Genomic DNA, 20,188 nt, shown 5'->3' on the forward strand with positions numbered 1-20,188 from the left:
GACATAAAAATGTGAAAAACTCATGTCAACTTATTGCTTGTGACCCTGTCGACCTAAGCCAGGTCGACCTCTTTCATGTGTTGACATATGGCTTATGGACCAATAGTAATCAACTGTTGACAATTGACTGTTGAACTGTCTATTCACTACCCCATTCACACCAGCCAGGTCCCCGGGTTGAACCCGGGAACAACCCTGCTACCTAGCAGGGTTGGATTGCCGGCAAATTAGCCCGGTAATTTGTCCCGGGAACCTTTCACACCAGCGCTGGTACTGGGTTGTTCCCGGACTCAACCCGGGAATTTAGGCTGGTGTGAAAGGGGTATTAGAGAATCACCCCCTTTGTTTGAGGGTGGACTATAGCTCGGCCCTTACCTTCATGATCTGGCGACAATAGCTATAAAATGAAACATTTTGATACCCCCTCCAGTAATCCTGCATGATCACATGCAGTGGGAGTGGGGGAGTATGTAGTACTCCTGGTTTCTCACTGGCTCCCATTGCATTGGCAGAATCTGTGCAGGCCAGCAGAGGAGAAACCCCAGCACTGGGGAAGGTTGGGTGGAACAGGGCTGGGGTGGCCTATAATGTTTTTATGGATACAGATGTGCGCGCCATTGATAGGCTACAACCAGTATAGACCGGCCCCTATAGACCACCCATGGTGAACAATCTGTACAACACAGACCCATAGGCGACACTAATTATTTAACTTGTGATTCTGTTGGGTGGAATAATTAGCTCCAGCCTTTTAAATTGTGTCTGTGAGTAATGAATTCACATGTGCACCTGCCAGGTGACCTGGGTAATGTGTCAGTGGGTAATGAGTACACCTGTGCACCTGCCAGGTGACCTGGGTAATGTGTCAGTGAGTAATGAATACACATGTGCACCTGCTAGGTGACCTGGGAAATGTGTCAGTGAGTAATGAGTACACCTGTGCACCTGCCAGGTGACTTGGGTAATGTGTCAGTGAGTAATGAGTACACCTGTGCACCTGCCAGGTGACCTGGGTAATGTGTCAGTGAGTAATGAGTACACCTGTGCACCTGCCAGGTGACCTGGGTAATGTGTCAGTGAGTAATGAGTACACCTGTGCACCTGCCAGGTGACCTGGGTAATGTGTCACTGAGTAATGAGTACACCTGTGCACCTGCCAGGTGACCTGGGTAATGTGTCAGTGAGTAATGAATACACCTGTGCACCTGCTAGGTGACCTGGGAATACACCTGTGCACCTGCCAGGTGACCAGGGTAATGTGTCAGTGAGTAATGTGTACACCTGTGCACCTGCCAGGTGACCTGGGAAATGTGTCAGTGAGTAATGAATACACCTGTGCACCTGCCAGGTGACCTGGGAAATGTGCCAGTGAGTAATGAATACACCTGTGCACCTGCCAGGTGACCTGGGTAATGTGTCAGTGAGTAATGAATACACCTGTGCACCTGCCAGGTGACCTGGGTAATGTGTCAGTGAGTAATGAATACACCTGTGCACCTGCCAGGTGACCTGGGTAATGTGTCAGTGGGTAATGAGTACACCTGTGCACCTGCCAGGTGACCTGGGTAATGTGTCAGTGAGTAATGAATACACCTGTGCACCTGCTAGGTGACCTGGGAATACACCTGTGCACCTGCCAGGTGACCAGGGTAATGTGTCAGTGAGTAATGTGTACACCTGTGCACCTGCCAGGTGACCTGGGAAATGTGTCAGTGAGTAATGAATACACCTGTGCACCTGCCAGGTGACCTGGGAAATGTGCCAGTGAGTAATGAATACACCTGTGCACCTGCCAGGTGACCTGGGTAATGTGTCAGTGAGTAATGAATACACCTGTGCACCTGCCAGGTGACCTGGGTAATGTGTCAGTGAGTAATGAATACACCTGTGCACCTGCCAGGTGACCTGGGTAATGTGTCAGTGGGTAATGAGTACACCTGTGCACCTGCCAGGTGACCTGGGAAATTTGTCAGTGAGTAATGAATACACCTGTGCACCTGCCAGGTGACCTGGGTAATGTGTCACTGAGTAATGAATACACCTGTGCATCTGCTAGGTTACCTGGGAAATGTTTCAGTGAGTAATGAATACACCTGTGCACCTGCCAGGTGACCTGGGTAATGTGTCAGTGAGTAATGAGTACACCTGTGCACCTGCCAGGTGACCTGGGTAATGTGTCAGTGAGTAATGAATACACCTGTGCACCTGCCAGGTGACCTGGGTAATGTGTCAGTGGGTAATGAATACACCTGTGCACCTGCCAGGTGACCTGGGAAATGTGTCAGTGAGTAATGAATACACCTGTGCACCTGCTAGGTGACCTGGGAAATGTGTCAGTGAGTAATAAATACACGTGCGCACCTGCTAGTTGACCTGGGAAATGTGTCAGTGAGTAATGAATACACCTGTGCACCTGCCAGGTGACCTGGGTAATGTGTCAGTGGGTAATGAGTACACCTGTGCACCTGCCAGGTGACCTGGGAAATTTGTCAGTGAGTAATGAATACACCTGTGCACCTGCCAGGTGACCTGGGTAATGTGTCACTGAGTAATGAATACACCTGTGCACCTGCTAGGTTACCTGGGAAATGTTTCAGTGAGTAATGAATACACCTGTGCACCTGCCAGGTGACCTGGGTAATGTGTCAGTGAGTAATGAGTACACCTGTGCACCTGCCAGGTGACCTGGGTAATGTGTCAGTGAGTAATGAATACACCTGTGCACCTGCCAGGTGACCTGGGTAATGTGTCAGTAGGTAATGAATACACCTGTGCACCTGCCAGGTGACCTGGGAAATGTGTCAGTGAGTAATGAATACACCTGTGCACCTGCTAGGTGACCTGGGAAATGTGTCAGTGAGTAATAAATACACGTGCGCACCTGCTAGGTGACATGGGTAATGTCTCAGTGAGTAATGAATACACCTGTGCATCTACTAAGGACCGAGTTTGAGAATCACAGGTCTATGAAAATCAAAAGAACCAAATTCATTTTAAAACGACTTATACCCTCTTTGATAGTCTAATATCTCTCTGTAGTTAGAAATGCGTATAATGGACACAGAGTTTATAAAACCTGGAATTACCATTACCATGAACATGATTGATGTGCTCACTAAACAGATAATAGTCATGCTAACAAGCCCGTGGAGTATACGACTAGGCAGAGGGATATTGTAATAAACGAAACAAATAACTGTATAACATTATGGAAACACTTCATTATTTTTAATTAATCTTATTTTTGCCAAATTAAATATATAAAGGACTTTTCGCAATTGTTTTACAGCCTAATTATTATTATTTTAGGGTGCAGATTGCCCAAACCTCTTCTGCGCTTTTTTGTTGTTTTTTTGCCGTACTGCTACCGATACAATGCAGATTTATTTCTGCTGTCTGATGTAAATGACTAGCAGAAGGGATGGGTGACTGATTTCCTACCGTCAACAACAGCCGAATGCCCTCTACATAATGATGGATACAGGACTGCGGAGCACGCAGAAGCCGCCAGTGCTTACTGCTAAGATCAGGACGTTCTGTCTTATGCCACAATACAGCTGCAAATGCTTCATATTATAAAGAAATATATGAGAAAATGTTCATCGTCCAGGACAGTCATAAATACAGATACTCTTCGCTGTGCCATAGACACAGTTTGCGTAACTCCTATCTAATTCAGGTCGGCTAGGTAAGCTGCGAACATCGCAGCTTAACGAGTGCCCGAGACGCCGACCGCCTCCTGGCCATATACCAGACCTCCCCCTCTGCCCACCAAATACCCTCGGTACCATGCAAAGGGCTGCGCAGGAGAACACACCCCCTCACATGCCGCTGCCTGCAGGGGAAATCAATCGATGGTCGCCAACCATCGAATGATGACTCCTGCCATCGCAAATGAAGCTACATACATCTGGCCCCTAGACCACAACCAAAAATGTTCTGTGGCAGCGACAGTATAGTTCCACATGAGCATCCAGGAGTCCCGCCGGCCAGACGACAATTGTTGGATGCTGACTATTATCTTCTAGCAGGCGCTAAATAAATAAGAAGTATATTCCGATTGGTCAACGATATGCGCAACATCCCATCTTCAACTCCCTGGGGCCTCATTATAAGAACACGCATACATGTTTTCTGAGCGATATATTAAAAGAAAGATGATTAAAAGTAGACCTTTATTCTACAGCATATTCATTAATATACCGCTCCATTCTCGTAGCCCCGGTGCCTCTCCGCGCAGGTTCTCTCATTTCTTGTAGGTCGTTAATGGAGCAGTTTTACTAGAACACAAAAGCTTTAAAAATTGGATTTTATGCATTATCCTTTCAAAATAGATCTGATTAGCATATATGCCTTGAACTTTATGTTCCAAAGAAACTTAATGATGTGTCAAAACTTTATATACCAAGATAGTTTTATACTAATAGAGTTATCTATCAAACCTATCAGAGGGCAATGCTAACTGCCATCAAAGATAAGATAATTTATGTGAGTAGCTTCATGTAAGCCGAGTAAGCATCTTCAGTGCTATCTATCTATCTATCTATCTATCTATCTATCTATCTATCTATCTATCTATCTATCTATCTGTTATCCAATCAAAGTGAGGTATTGAATACCCTCCAACATCTGAAGGGCAGAAATCGGTACACATTCGGGAAGGGGGTGTGGCCATGTGTGAAGTAGGTGTGCCCACAGTTAAAGTTGGCGTGGTCACACCCCCTTTCCAAATGTGAACTGTGCATTTTTTTCTTCACTCCATGCTGCTTGCCTAGCTGCCCCATCCCCATATCCCCTGCTCAACGTGACTTTATCCTCTCACTATGCCGCCCTAACCCCAGGGAGGACTCACTTGCCTATTTCCCGGTCCTCAGACCAACCTGCGCTCCACTCACCCAGACCCGGACACCGCACAGCAGGTGCCTGGCGGCCATCACACCCCACCAGCAGGCCGCTAGCATGCCTAGGTACCAGAAGAAGATGGCACAGGGCACGGACATTTTGGCCAGCGGAGCTGCAGCCATGTCCTGTAACCGCCTGCACAGACAGCGACACCTGGAAGAGCGGGCGCACAGTCACCGTGTGCAAGAGGCTCCTGTCACCCAGTCTCCGCGCCCACATAGCCTACAACGTGCCGCCTCATTGGCCGCAGCACACGTCACTCTTCCCAGCACAGCCTTCTCGGCATCTCATTGGTGAAGGCAATCACATCTTCATTGTTTTACTGTAGCATCAATCAGCTCCGCTTGAAACTTGCGGCAACTTCACTCTGATTGGATGACCATTTCCAAAACTACAACCTCTCGAAGACAGTAGACAGGATCTGATTGGTTGCCCATAGCAACATCACATGTGAAGTAGAATACACATCTTAGTAAATTTCCCCCATTTTGTCCAATCCATGGTCATTTTTTGTAAAAAATGCAACATTTTTTGCCGATCCCCAGACTTTCTGACATTCGACAGTTGAATACTGACTGTCGAGATCATGTCGATAGCCGGCGAAATTGCCCGTCATTCTGACTGTCTTGACTTTCTGACAGTTGAAATCCCAGTTTGAATACCCCCCCATAGAGGAAACAGCGTTCCATTCTTGGTGTCATCCATTTGGACAATCACAGTTAAGGTACCCATACACTAGTAAGATTTATCTTCAGATCTGGCTGGTTGGAACAAAAACATGGTTATGGATGAGTGACAGTTTGTCAGTTTCCCAGCATTTCCAAGCAAATGGTCAACTGTCATTTGCTCTCATCCATAACCATGTTTTTGTTCCAACCAGCCAGATCTGAAGATAAATCTGCGTGTGTATGGCCACCTTAACTTTTCACCAATTAGCAATGGCGGCCTACCATGGTTCTAAGGGTCTGCATGCCCACTCTTCACATCTCTTCAGCAATCACCGCAACCCTCGGGAGGGACAGCCTCCGATTAGCAGGACTGTCCCGCTGTAATCAGGACAGTTGGGAGGTATATTCAGCGCAATAATTTTTCGGAATGACGATTCATGTTAATACCAGAATCATCTATATATATGTCTAGTATCCGTGCAGCTCCAAAACACTGCCATCTGTTGGCAGCAAGTGATACTACATCTACTAGCGCTCGAAACATTTGCTTCAAGCGGGCTTACTAGTATAAAATAACAAATTACGGCAAGTTTTATAAATACCATGCAAAATCCAATGGAAAGAAACACATTATAATTATTGGCACACTGCTTCTGCAATAGGTAATATACACATTTCACTAGGGATCTCCAGTACACACATCAATCATTTTGCATCCTATTGTGGCACTAACTAAAACATAATTACTTCCCTCAGTTTCCCCGAAGGGACGTATCCTGCCTACCTCCAGTTACAGGAGAAGAAGTGCCTTGTAATTGCTGTGTACACCGTGCCTATAGCCCTGTTCCACATGGCAATCATAGCTGCTTCACACTTAATGAAGACTTGAGAGACTAGGTGGAATAATTAAGGCAGGTGTTTACAATGACTACTATCTAATTACTCTCTAAAATGATCCTGCTATGAGAAGGCTTCGGAAACACGAGTTTTCCAACTGTCCAAACAGAAGGAAACACAATATCTGTAAAGAATAAGAAAAAAAATGTTTTCTACTGTGTTTATATGAAAGACAGGTGCATTTTATTACGCTCCGGTGCCAAAGTTTCTATAAATCATTAAAAAAAAAACATTAAAAAAAGCCAGCGAATAATGAAGCTTTGTGGAGAGGGGGGTGCAGGCAGAATGGTTCTGATTCACTGTTGTTGTGTTTTCGGAGATAAATATGAGGCTCAAAGAGATTTACGCCAGCTACGGCGGGAAATGAAAGGATTTTTTGTTTAGATTCAGGAAATGGAAGATTACACGTTTGAGTCTGGAAAATGATAAATTTAATGGAACGAGCCCTACATTTATACGTGTTACAGCAGAGTAGATTTTTTTTTATCCATATGCAAATTTTAAATGTCACCCCTCCCCCTCCCACTTCCCGCTAGCTATCTAATAATAGACATACAAGATGTGTTCTAGGAAAACCTACTATACTTGTTTCAGATGTTGATAGCTAGGCTTACAATGCTATTGCTTTAAACTGGGACGTTCATGAATTACACAGGTTCGGTGGCTAATTAAAAAACGGGTGAAATGCAGACTTGAAGTTAGCCAGCCACAGAACCTGTGTAATGATGAACATACACTAGCACCATTTGGCCTCTCTTTTATCCGATTCCAATGGATCGGGCTGAGAAATCGGATGAAAACATGGCCAAATCTCAGGTGTTTGACATCTGTTCAGATCCGATGCGTGTTCCCATGCGCATCGGATCCAGAGATTGAACCTGCTGCCCCAAGCGATGCATTGCATCTGATATCCCTTGAACTCCCCCCGGTAGCTCCCCAGAAGTCCTTTACATGCGATAAATCACATGTGATGCAAAAAATGGTACATCAAGCTCCAAATCGTAAAAAAAGCCCTCCCAGGGAGCTGCTGGGGGAGTTCAAGGGAAATCGTGTCCGACTTGGCCATCCTATAAGTCGGTGTATGATGCCTTAATTTATGAGTGTCCCGTTTAAAGGGATAGTATTTCCATTTGAGCAAATACATCAAGAAAGGTCCTACTCCAGCGGTAGCCAACTCCAGTCAAGTAAGTTTTTGAATTAGTTGAGGGCAGGCGTAGTCAACTCCAGTTCTTCGAGAACTGTCAACAGTTTTCCAGTTCTCCTCACAGGAGAAATAATTAGCTCCACCTGTGGATCTTTCAAAATGTGTCAGTGAATAATGAATTCACCTGTGCACCAGAAGGGCGTTCTGGAAAACACAAACTTTTGGTAGCTCTTGAGGACTGGAGTTGGCTACCCTTGCCCTATACTATTTCAATCACTTTAAATGTGTCAATCTTTCAGACTGATATCCCATTAAGCCCCAGATGTTGGATACACAAGAGAACCCCACCAATCAGTGAAATCTGTGATTCCTGCACAGAAGACTTCATTTCAATATTTGACTTTTATTCCGTTTGCATGCGCTAATGGCATTTTATAACGAACCAGGCGAAGTCTATAAGGTTTATTTACTGAACTGGCAGAAATGTAGTCTTACATTAGATCAACTCAACTTAGGGCCATGTGTCTGTTTTAACTTTTCTAAAGTAATTTTGGTACTTGTTTCCTAGCAGGGCGCCCACGATTTTGATCGTAGGCATCGCAAGGAAAAAAATCGCGTCGGTCGCGTCGCATGCTGACAAAAAATCGCATGCGATGCGACCGACGCGATTACCGCGATTTTACATAGGGAACAATGTTAAATGGCCCACAGACCCCAAATACCCACTCTGAAGTGTGAAATGCCCCCCCCCCCCAATTGTTAACGCCACCCCACGATCAACGTCAACCTGAAGCGTGCCCACGAGGGGCAGCGATACGCGTCCTCCGACCTTTTCATACCCCTACTATCCACTAGGGCGTGGAGTGAGAATAGAATAGTGTGGCGAGCGCAGCGAGCCACCGAGCCCGAAGCGTGGCGAGCGCAGCGAGCCCCGCGAGGGGACGCGGACACCTGTGAAGCCCGCAAGGGGATGTGGATACCTGTGAAGGTATCCGCGTGCGCTCGCCACGCTTCGGGCTCGGTGGCTCGCTGCGCTCGCCACACTATTCTATTCTCACTCCACACCCTAGTGGATAGTAGGGGTATGAAAAGGTCGGAGGACGCGTACCGCCGCCCCTCGCGGGCTCGCTGCGCTCGCCACGCTTTGGGTTGACGTTGATCGTGGAGTGGCGTTAACAATTGGGGGGGGGGCATTTAACATTGTTCCCTATGTGAAATCGGGTCAATTGGGACATTTAACATTGTTCCCTATGTAAAATCGCGGTAATCGCGTCGGTCGCATCGCATGTCATTATAATGGCATGCGATGTACATGCGATGCCCGCGATGGGCGCCCTGCTAGGAAACAAGTACCGTAATTTTGGAGAGTGCAGGAACATCACACTGGCCCCCACAGGAAAAATACCAAACCTATTGGCCCCCATATAAAAAACACACTGGTCCCCACAGGTAAAAAAAAATACATTGGTCCTTTACATGAAAAGAAGAGACCCGTAAATAACAGTTGAACTGGTGGTGGCTGTAAACTGGTTTGGGCATCTCTAGATCTGGGGGGAACACTTGAGAACAGCTCAAGGCACACTAGTTGAAAATTGGCCAAAGTAATTTTTTAAAAATTAGGTCAATGTCAAGTCTTTTTCTATTGGCAGAAGTACTGTACCTGCTTCCTCCACCAGTTCTAGTGTGGTGGAGGTCATCTCATCCTATGTCTTTCATTGGATCTGCCAGCAGGATCGGATGATATGTAGATGATATGTAGACAGTTGATAGGTCAACACCTTATGTGAACATGCTCTAGGTCCCCACATACAAAATGTTGACACAAGCAAAATATTGACATAGCAATGGTTGACACATGTAAAGGTCAAAATATTTTTTATAAATTGTATGGTACTTTTTCATAATTTACCCTCTACATGGACTATGATTGGAAATGTTGAGGTGTCCCGAAGCATGGCGAGGGAATGCAGTTCATTAATTGAGGGTTCAGGGCAGTGTTCCCTCTAAGCTGTGCGCGTGTGTGCGCGCACACAACTCGACGAGCGTGCGCACAGACATTACAACAGAGCGCACAAAGCAGCAGTGGTCCCTTTTTGCAGTTGTGGACTCAATTAATGTGTGTTTCACCCAATAATTAAATTGTGTGCTGTGTTTTGAATGTTTAAATGTTTAATATCATTTTGAAGTAAAGTTAACACAAATGCAGAACGTCATTTTCCAGTGACGCACAAACATTTAAATTTCCTTCCAAAGTTGCACAGCCAAAATCTTTTGCCGCACACAGCCTTCATAAAATTAGAGGGAACATTGGTTCAGGGGCTCAGACGTCACAAAAAAAGTTGACAAACGTCACCTTTTCAGCTTCCATCGCTCAATTGTGGAAGTCCCATGATATCCCTAATATTCATATGATTATAAACAAGATTCAAATGTAATAGGGTGAGAGTTATAGAAAGTGGGAGAGTTTTCCCCCTTTTTTTAAAGCAGCAATCATTTACATGGCAGAATCCACCTGGTTTTGCAGTGTAAGTGATTGCCGCTTTAAAAAAAAAAGGGGAAAACTCTCCCAAAATCTGAAACTCTCACCCTATTACATTTGGCCCCTGATGTTGTTTAATTTATTCCACAAAGACATCATTTATTCTTATTAAATGGTTTAGATGGAGTGAATACAGGGATCCATGTACGCGTAACACCTCTACGGACCTATCTGTACTAGAATCACCTGGCCACATTTCAATTATCAATATCAATTTGACTAGAGTTTATTTTTGTGCCTGGTCTATTACCTATCATCAGGGCTGGCGCCACCACTAGGCAGCTTTAGGCATTTGCCTAGGGCGCTGGCCACTGGAGGCCAAAAGTTAAGAGCAGGTCCCCCCCTGGATGGGATGGAGGTCAACTGCAATGCGACTTTGCATCGCCCACCCCCATATATATATATATATATATATATATATATATATTTGTTTTTTTATGTTCCCTGTTTGTATTCCCTGTCTAAAACTCAAAACCCAATAAAAATGTAATATAAAAAAAAGGAAAATGTGACCTTTTCTTGTGTTGTCCAGTGGCGTAACTATAGTCCCGCAGCCCCCACGGGGCTGGGAGGCGCTAGGCAGGTGTGGGCGCCTGGGGGGTTTGCGGGACTATAGTTACCACCTGGTTCCGGCTCCCGACTCCTGCCCTCCCCCTCCTTACCCCATTGCCGCCGGCGCCGCTGCCTCTAACCCGACACGCAGATCTGTGTCGGGTGACGGGCGGTCCCCGGCTCCGGCTGCAGTGCTAATATAATAAGAGACACTCGGAAAATGGCTGCCCCCATAATGCTGTATGGGGGCAGCCATTTTCCGAGTGTCTGTTATTATATTAGCACTGCAGCCGGAGCCGGGGACCGCCCGTCACCCGACACAGATCTGCGTGTCAGGTTAGAGGCAGAAGCGCCGGCGGCAATGGGGGCGGGTAAGGAGGGGGTTAATATTTCGGGGGGGGGGGGGGGGGCGCCCGAAATGTCCGGCGGGGGGGGGGGTTTGGGGCGCAAAAAAAGTAGTTACGCCTCTGGTGTTGACCTTATCCGTGCCAACATTTTCCTTTGTCAACTTTCTTCCAGTGTCGAACCTTGGGCATGTTGACCTTTACAGGTCGACATGCCCAAAGTTTGACACTGGAAAAAGATTTTGAAAAAGGAAAATGCAACGGTAGTTTAAATGCACGTGCCCCGGTGCTTGCATGCATGCGCAAGTTTTTAAAAAAATCTGTTGCTGCTATTGTACGCATTAACTTTACCTAAACCAGTAAGGTCCAGGAAAGAGAAAGCGTGACCTCTAAATGGGGATAATACACGAACGATGACAAAATATGTAGAAATTCCAGTAAATAACATGTGCAGAGACACTTCGAAGTCACCTTGGATGGATGTGACCCATATGAAAGCGCTTGAACTACAGCCTTGTGCTTTTATACAGCCCAAATGACTCATCATGAAATTCCAGATAATGTACAGTAGGGAACGTATTAATCTGTGCGCATTACGCCAAAATGACACGAGCTGTTCAGTTTTAATACAGAATTAAAAAATTCATCCTTTCTTAAATTCAACTGTAGCAGGCAAAGATTTTGTCAGTATTTATTATTCATTACCTACAGATTAACCCCTTTTTAAGAAGCAGAAATGCATTCGATAAATATACAGATATGGGGGGTTATTCTGGTTCACTCTTTCTGGCAAATTCCTTCTTAGATGGACAAAACCATGTGCACTGCAGGGGGCAGATGTAAAATGTGCAGAGATAATTAGATTTGGGTGAGTTATTTTGTTTCTGTGCAGGGTAAATACTGGCTGCTTTATTTTTACACTGCAATATAGATCTCACTTTGAAGTAAAACCCCACCCAAATCTAGTTCTCTCTGCACATGTTACATCTGCCCCACCTGCAGTGCACATGGTTTTGTCCATTTGAGAAGGAATTTGCCAGAAGGAGTGAACCAGAATAACCGCCATGGTGAGTGGGGTTATTCAGACCCGATCGCCTCTCTGCTAAATTTAAAGCCCTGGTATCCGGTATACGCTGCACAGCCACAGTGAAATCCCGCTCCCTGTACATGCCCGAGAAATTAATTGGATCGTCAATTAGCAGAAAATCCTATCGCAAGCCGATCAAATGATTTTTCCAGCATGTGCGTAGTCCAGAACTAATTCTGCGGCTGCAATAGAAACAGGATGATCAGGGGCGGAGCTGATGTCACACCCGCCCCTCAAACGCCTGGGCACACCTGTGTTTTTCTTGACACTCCCAGGAAACTGGCTTCCTGTCAATCACATAAAAATCGCAGGACGGCCTTGCGCATGTGTGGTACGATGTGGTAAGATCGCTCCGCATGCGCTTTCTATAATCACCTGGCCTGCGATGTCCGTAAACCTAGTGACTGTTGACCTACGGACGTGAAATCCTTTGATGTCAGTCTGGACCTGGCCGAATTAGGGGCGGGCACTGACGTCATGTGACATCAGCCGTCCATCCAGAGCAGGCTTCTACACGCCTACCTTCACACGGGGACACCCAGTGTTTTTCTGGGCGCACCCACCATTTTTGTGGGCACGCCCAGAAATACACCGGGCATTCTCATGCAACATCCCACTATCCGCATACGCAGTCCCCGGACGGAATTCTGGAAATAGCGAGCCAACCTGAATCAGGCCCACTGTACTGTGCTAACTGACACGTATAAAGGCGGCAGTCTGATAACAGTTACTACTGTGCAGTTGCCCCTGGCAACTAATTAGGGACAAATAACAGGAAATAACCGATTGATTGCTATTGGTTATCGTACATTTGCTCTTAGTAAAACACCCATGTGTATTTGTCTCAATATTTGGTTAATTTAGGACCTTATTCAGGTCCGTTCGCTCGGACCCATTCGTTTGCAAGGGGTCCGATGGTGCGCGTCTGAACATGCGCAGACGCATTTCTGCGCATGTGCAGACGCAGGGTGCATGCGTCCACGGTGAACAGATTATTCGCCATGTGCATGCACCAAACATTGCGGGCGAGGGGCAGCAGACAGGGGTAATCTCCCATGGGAACGTCCATTCGCATACCCTGTGAACCCGTGGTGTGAAGGGGGCGGTCCTGCTTTCGAAGGGCGGGCTCTGGTGGATTTACAAGGCTGCGAATTTTCATAATTTACCATCTACATGGACTATGATTGGAAATGTTGAGGTGTCCCGAAGCATGGCGAGGGAATGCAGTTCATTAATTGGGGGTTCAGGGGCTCAGACGTCACAAAAAAGTTGACAGACGTCACAAAAAAGTTGACAAACGTCACCTTTTCAGCTTCCATCGCTCAATTGTGGAAGTCCCATGATAACCCTAATATTCATATGATTATAAACAAGATTCAAATGTAATAGGGTGAGAGTTATAGAAAGTGGGAGAGTTTTCCCCTTTTTTTAAAGCAGCAATCATTTACATGGCAGAATCCACCTGGTTTTGCAGTGTAAGTGATTGCCGCTTTAAAAAAAAAAAGGGGAAAACTCTCCCAAAATCTGAAACTCTCACTCTATTTCATTTGGCCCCTGATGTTGTTTAATTTATTCCACAAAGGCATCATTTATTCTTATTAAATGGTTTAGATGGAGTGAATACAGGGATCCATGTACACGTAACACCTCTACGGACCTATCTGTACTAGAATCACCTGGCCACATTTCAATTATCAATATCATTTTGACTAGAGTTTATTTTTGTGCCTGGTCTATTACCTATCATCAGGGCTGGCGCCACCACTAGGCAGCTTTAGGCATTTGCCTAGGGCGCTGGCCACTGGAGGGCGGAAGTTAAGAGCAGGTCCCCCCTGGATGGGATGGAGGTCAACTGCAATGTCCCCCCCCCCCCCCCCCCATGGAGCGACTTTGCATCGCCCACCCCCATATATATATATATATATATATATATATATATATATATATATATTTATATATATATATATATAATTGTTTTTTTAACATCCTAGCATCTGATGTGTGTGACCTCTAGCATGTATATACATCACATTTCAAAACTTACAAACTAAACCTGAAATAAAGACTCGGAGACTTAGGTTTGGCAGAAATTGTTAGCTGATTTATTTTAGCACTTTTAAGCTAGATTAATTTATTAATAATTAATTAATTAATGGTGGCCCAGAAAGAACGGCTAATTAACTAAGCTCCACCCACACAATCTGCATACGTAATCAAGCCTACCCTAACAAGCGGTATCCGCTCGACCTACTGCATTGACTACCCACCCATCTGATGGGTTCGCTGCCCCCCGAGCGGGAGATCGAGCGAAAGGCCTAAGCCAATGAGAGGCGAGCGCACCGAAAAGCAAACATATACGTAGCATCATCATTTGAATAAGAACTAATTCTATTCACCTGCCGTTCTTTCCCGCCTATCAGCCAACGCGATTAACACCCACCCAACCATAATAACACAAGGGAGGGAGGGCGGGAAAACTTTCAGGAAAGAGAGAAATACTCCTCCCTTTCCTGCCCTGATATCCCAGCTAACACTGCCCTTCCCTAAGTCCTTATTGGACCCCCGAGTCACATGCTTCCCTAGGTCACACAACAGTCTTGGATGTTTAACCCACTTCATGCCTATTGCAGACATTACGTTATTCTTATGTTCCCTGTTTGTATTCCCTGTCTAAAATTCAAAACCCAATAAAAATGTAAAATAAAAAAAAAAGGAAAATGTGACCTTTTCTTGTGTTGACCTTATCCGTGCCAACATTTTCCTTTGTCAACTTTCTTCCAGTGTCGAACCTTGGGCATGTTGACCTTTACAGGTCGACATGCCCAAAGTTTGACACTGGAAGAAGATTTTGACAAAGGAAAATGCGACCGTAGTTAAATGCACGTGCCCCGGTGCTTGCATGCATGCGCAAGGTTTATAAAAATCTGTTGCTGCTATTGTGCGCATTAACTTTACCTAAACCAGAAAGGTCCAGGAAAGAGAAAGCGTGATCTCTAAATGGGGATAATACAAGAACGATGACAAAATATGTAGAAATTCCAGTAAATAACATGTGCAGAGACACTTCGAAGTCACCTTGTATGGATGTGACCTATATGAAAGCGCTTGAACTACAGCCTTGTGCTTTTATACAGCCCAAATAACTCATCATGAAATTCCAGATAATGTACAGTAGGGAACGTATTAATCTGTGCGCATTACGCCAAAATGACACGAGCTGTTCAGTTTTAATACAGAATTAAAAAATTCATCCTTTGTTAAATTCAACTGTAACAGGCAAAGATTTTGTCAGTATTTATTATTCATTACCTACAGATTAACCCCTTTTTTAAGAAGCAGAAATGCATTTGATAAATATCCAGATATGGTGAGTGGGGTTATTCAGACCTGATCGCCTCTCTGCTAAATTCAAAGCCCTGGTATCCGGTATATGCTGCACAGCCACAGTGAAATCCCGCTCCCTGTACATGCCCGAGAAATTAATTGGATCGTCAATTGGTAGAAAATCCATTCGCAAGCCAATCGAATGATTTTTCCAGCATGTGCGTAGTCCAGAACTTACTCTGCGGCTGCAATAGAAACAGGATGATCGGGGGCGGAGCTGATGTCACACCCGCCCCTCAAACGCCTGGGCACACATGTGTTTTTCTTGACACTCCCAGGAAAATGGCTTCCTGTCATTCACTTTGCAAATAAAAATCGCAGGACGGCCTCGCGCATGTGTGGTACGATGTGGTACGATCCCTCCGCATGCGCTTTCTATAATCACCTGGCCTGCGATGTCCGTAAACCTAGTGAATGTTGACCTACGGATGTGAAATCCTTTGATGGTCAGTCTGGACCTGGCCGAATTAGGGGCGGGCACTGACGTCATGTGACATCAGCCGTCCGTCCCGAGCAGGCTTCTACACACCTACCTTCACATGCGGACACCCAGGGTGAAATGTAATAGGATGAGAGATTCAGAAAGTGAGAGATTTGGTAAGAAATCTCCAGGTTTTTTAAAGCGGCAATCATTTACACTGCAAAACCAGTTTGATTTTGCAGTGTAAATGATTGCTGCTTTAAAAAAAACCTGGAGATTTCTTACCAAATCTCTCACTTTCTGAATCTCTCATCCTATTACATTTCACCCCCAGTGTTTTTCTGGGCGCACCCACCATTTTTGTGGGCACGCCCAGAAATACGCCGGGCATTCTCATGCAGCAACATCCCACTATCCGCATACGCAGTCCCCGGACGGAATTCTGGAAATATCGAGCCAACCTGAATCAGGCCCACTGTACTGTGCATACTGACACGTATAAAAGCGTCAGTCTGATAACAGTTACTACTGCGCAGTAACCCCTGGCAACTAATTAGGGACAAATAACAGGAAATAACCGATTGATTGCTATTGGTTATCGTACATTTGCTCTTAGTAAAACACCCATGTGTATTTGTCTCACAATTTGGTTGATTTAGGACCTTATTCAGGTCCGTTCGCTCAGACCCATTCGTTTGCAAGGGGTCCGATGGTGCGCGTCTGAACATGCGCAGATGCATTTCTGCGCATGTGCAGACGCAGGGTGCATGCGTCCACGGTGAACAGATTATTCACCATGTGCATGCACCAAACATTGCGGGCGAGGGGCAGCAGACGAACCCGCGGTGCGAAGGGGGCGGTCCTGCTTTCGAAGGGCGGGCTCTGGTGGATTTACAAGGCTGCGAATTCGCAGCCTTGTGAATCAACGAGAATAACCCCCCTAGTCTGTTAGAATAACCTCCCCTAGTCTGTTAGCTGAAGGCAAGCAGACATGTCTGATGTCTGGATGGTGATGAGTGAGCTCTGGACAGGGCGAGGGTACAGAGGGTTAATGAGTTAAACTTTGAGACAGATGCAATTGTCACACATGATTTATCTCTGTTCTGAAAAGACAGCCAAAGTCATCAATGGGCTGTCAGATAATGGTGCTGCTGCTGCTGCTTCTCATCCTACAGGAGTTATCTCAACACTAAGCAGAGGCTGTCTGCTGTGCCCTGTCTGCTGATGGTTATTCACCTATTAAGTCCTACATTTTGCACCCTGAGAGCTGCCTATTTGATAAAAAAGAGAGAACAAACAACAGCGGCATATTTTGTGGTGCATGTACAGTACTATTGGACGATGCTATCTCTTTGATTCCGAGGAAGTGGACAGGAAACGTGTTATTATTAAATGGTATTTTGCAGAGCTGGAAATTGCTGGATTAAGTGGTTGGGTAGCGCTGGTCCCAGGAGACAGTGGGGAAAACTAGGGATGAAATTGGCTGAAACCTTTTAGATTGTGCAAAAGGCAAAGCATTAAGCTGCAAGAGTTGAGATATCCCTACAATATGTTTGATTCAACTGGGTTGGTTTCCAATCATTCTGCTTATACAGTATAATGTAATATTGTATTTACCTCTATATATAGTCAGTGATGGTGGAAGACTTTGTGGCGCACTAGACAAAACTTAAACCTACTCCACCCCCCCCAACCTGTATTTTCAAACTGTCCCGAGTTTCGTGAGACAATCCTGGGTTTTTGGGACCACCCCACTGACGGTGCTGGGCACAGCATCTATTAATGTGAGATAGAGGGTCTGGTGGCATCCCATTGGCTCACAGAGTGCCGGGCGTGCCCCCACAGTGACGGTAAATGGGAGGTGTGGCTCGTGGGGATGTCATCTCACAAAGTCATGCTCTCTTTTGCCAAGGCCAGAACCCCCTTTGGGGAACATGCAAAGGAATCCTGATTGGGACAAAGATAAGGTTTGTACTTATATCCTCCCAATACTGCCATCGCTGCCACCAATACTCACTGTCCAGCCCCTCAAGTGAAAGTGTGGAGGTGGCATCTTTGAAGCTTCATGGCCGTTAGCTGCATTAAGGACCTTATTCTGATTGACTCGGACAGGTACACATTCGTTCGGATTGCGTATTCCAGCTCATTGCGCATGCGTAAACTACGCATTGCGCATGTGCAACGGTGGCATTCCGCATTCGGACGGATCGCTACACAAAAAAAAAGGCCACCGAACACTAACGGACAGAATGGGCGTAATGTGGGTGTATCTATGGGTGCGGTTTTACAGTGGGCAAAACTGGACGTAAATCGGGGAGTAAACATGGGTGTGGACGAAAAGTGCAAGGCGTTCCCTCGGACCGCTCACCGAGCGGCTGCCACCTAACACTCGCAAAAACTTCAAATAAAACAAGTAGCGTTTAGGTCTCGGAGGGCAGTAATTCATGTGCACCGCGTTCGGTGGACCAATTAGTACGCAGCGCACCGAAACTACTTTCACCTGAACACCATACTAACCCACTCCTCTGGTCAATTTACTTTAAGTATCCCATTCCTCTACTAAGAGAAATGCATGAACCCATTCAGTCATTGCAGGCCGCACATGGAGGCCAAACATTTATTTGAAAAGTAACATCAAATAAACTATTATATATGATTCATCCCATGTGCGTTAGTTTGCACCATTTCTACATGTACACCCTTATAACATAACTGTGTTTATCCTGTTAACACAGTACTGGTCACATTTAACAGTAGTCGACATGTGTCAACTCTCATACCTGTAGGTTAAAATAACCAATATAACATTATGCATCTATACCATCATGTACTGTAACCTCACTGATGTGTTATCAAACATGATTGAAGGTAGTTGTTTAATGGGTTTGAAGCATGGGTTCCGTGTGGATTTGTGCTTTGCTGTGAAAGAAACCAACAGAGGGCGTTCGGACGGCTGTGCGGCCGGTTGGACAGTGAAAGACCGTGCAAACTTGTTGAGTTCCGTCCATACACGGTAGTGTGGATGCAGACCGACGCCACTCCCTCATGTGGTAGTCCATCTGACCGAATGCGGTGCATTTGCAGACGTGTCTTCGCTCACCGTATGATGTGCACTGCGTTCAGTCCGATCCGAACGAACGCACATCCGAACGAGTGAACTAGAATAAGGGCCTAAGTTCCGACAGGGGCTCCACAAGCCATCCCTCTCCCACTAACCCCCTAAACCTCCCTTGTAGCCTAAACCTAATCCTTCCTGGCTTTTAGGGACCAAGACCTAATGTTCAACACCCTGCCAGGGCCTTATGCATTTTATGTCAGAGGGCTATTGGTAATCAGATACTCCATTGGAACCTTACTTTCTTTGCTGACATCAGTGGGCTTCTGTACATCCGAAAGTTCCTGTACAGGTGGTACATGCTCTGCCCCAACTTCAAATGCCGTAGTCTATTTCCATGGCTTCCTGTTTGATCTTTCACCATGGACCCATACTGGCCTTTTCTTCTGCCAACCGGCATCTTACAGTATATTTATCTTTGCCATCCTCTTTTCTTTGGAGGTCTTCTCTCCTTCATCTGCTCCAATCAACTGTTTTACAGTCACAACATCTAATAGGGCTCTCTGGTTGGCTGACCTGCCGTGCTGCTGTGTGATAACCACAGGTGTACATTAGTTGGGCTCTCTTACCGGTGTTGCCACTTGGAGGCTGCTGCTGCTTCTTCTTGGGGAAGAATTGGGAAAGAATTGAAGGATATTGCTCAAAAGGGTTAACACTTTGTTTCCACCATGCTAAACACAGGGCCGGCGCCACCACTAGGCAGTGTTAGGCATTTGCCTAGGGCGCCGGCCACTGGGGGGCGGTAGTTGGGAGCAGGGCCGGAGGGAGAGCTGGAGGTCTGGCTTAGCGGGCAGGAGGGAGGGCTCGCAGTTCAGTCCTGGTGCATGTTAACTGACATTTTCTTCCACCCGCACCGCGTACAGCCGCTCAGCCGGGCAGCGTCTGAGGGTGAGCCAAGTGCTCAGCGCTGCCCGGCTGAGAGGCTGTACACAGTGCGGGTGGAGGAAGTCAGGAAGATGTCAGTCACACTGCGCCGGGACTGAACTGCGAAGCCTCCCTCCCGATCGCTGAGCTAGACCCGAGCTCCTCATCTCCTGAAGGGTGAGTAATATATACACCGGAACCCCCCCCCGGGGGCAGCACGGCGGCCTTATTCCTCCCCACCCCCTCCCCTTGCACCGGCACTGGCTAAACA

The sequence above is a fragment of the Crinia signifera genome, chromosome 11 (genome assembly GCF_055691185.1).
Source record: "Crinia signifera chromosome 11, ASM5569118v1, whole genome shotgun sequence".
Lineage (NCBI taxonomy): Eukaryota > Metazoa > Chordata > Amphibia > Anura > Myobatrachidae > Crinia > Crinia signifera.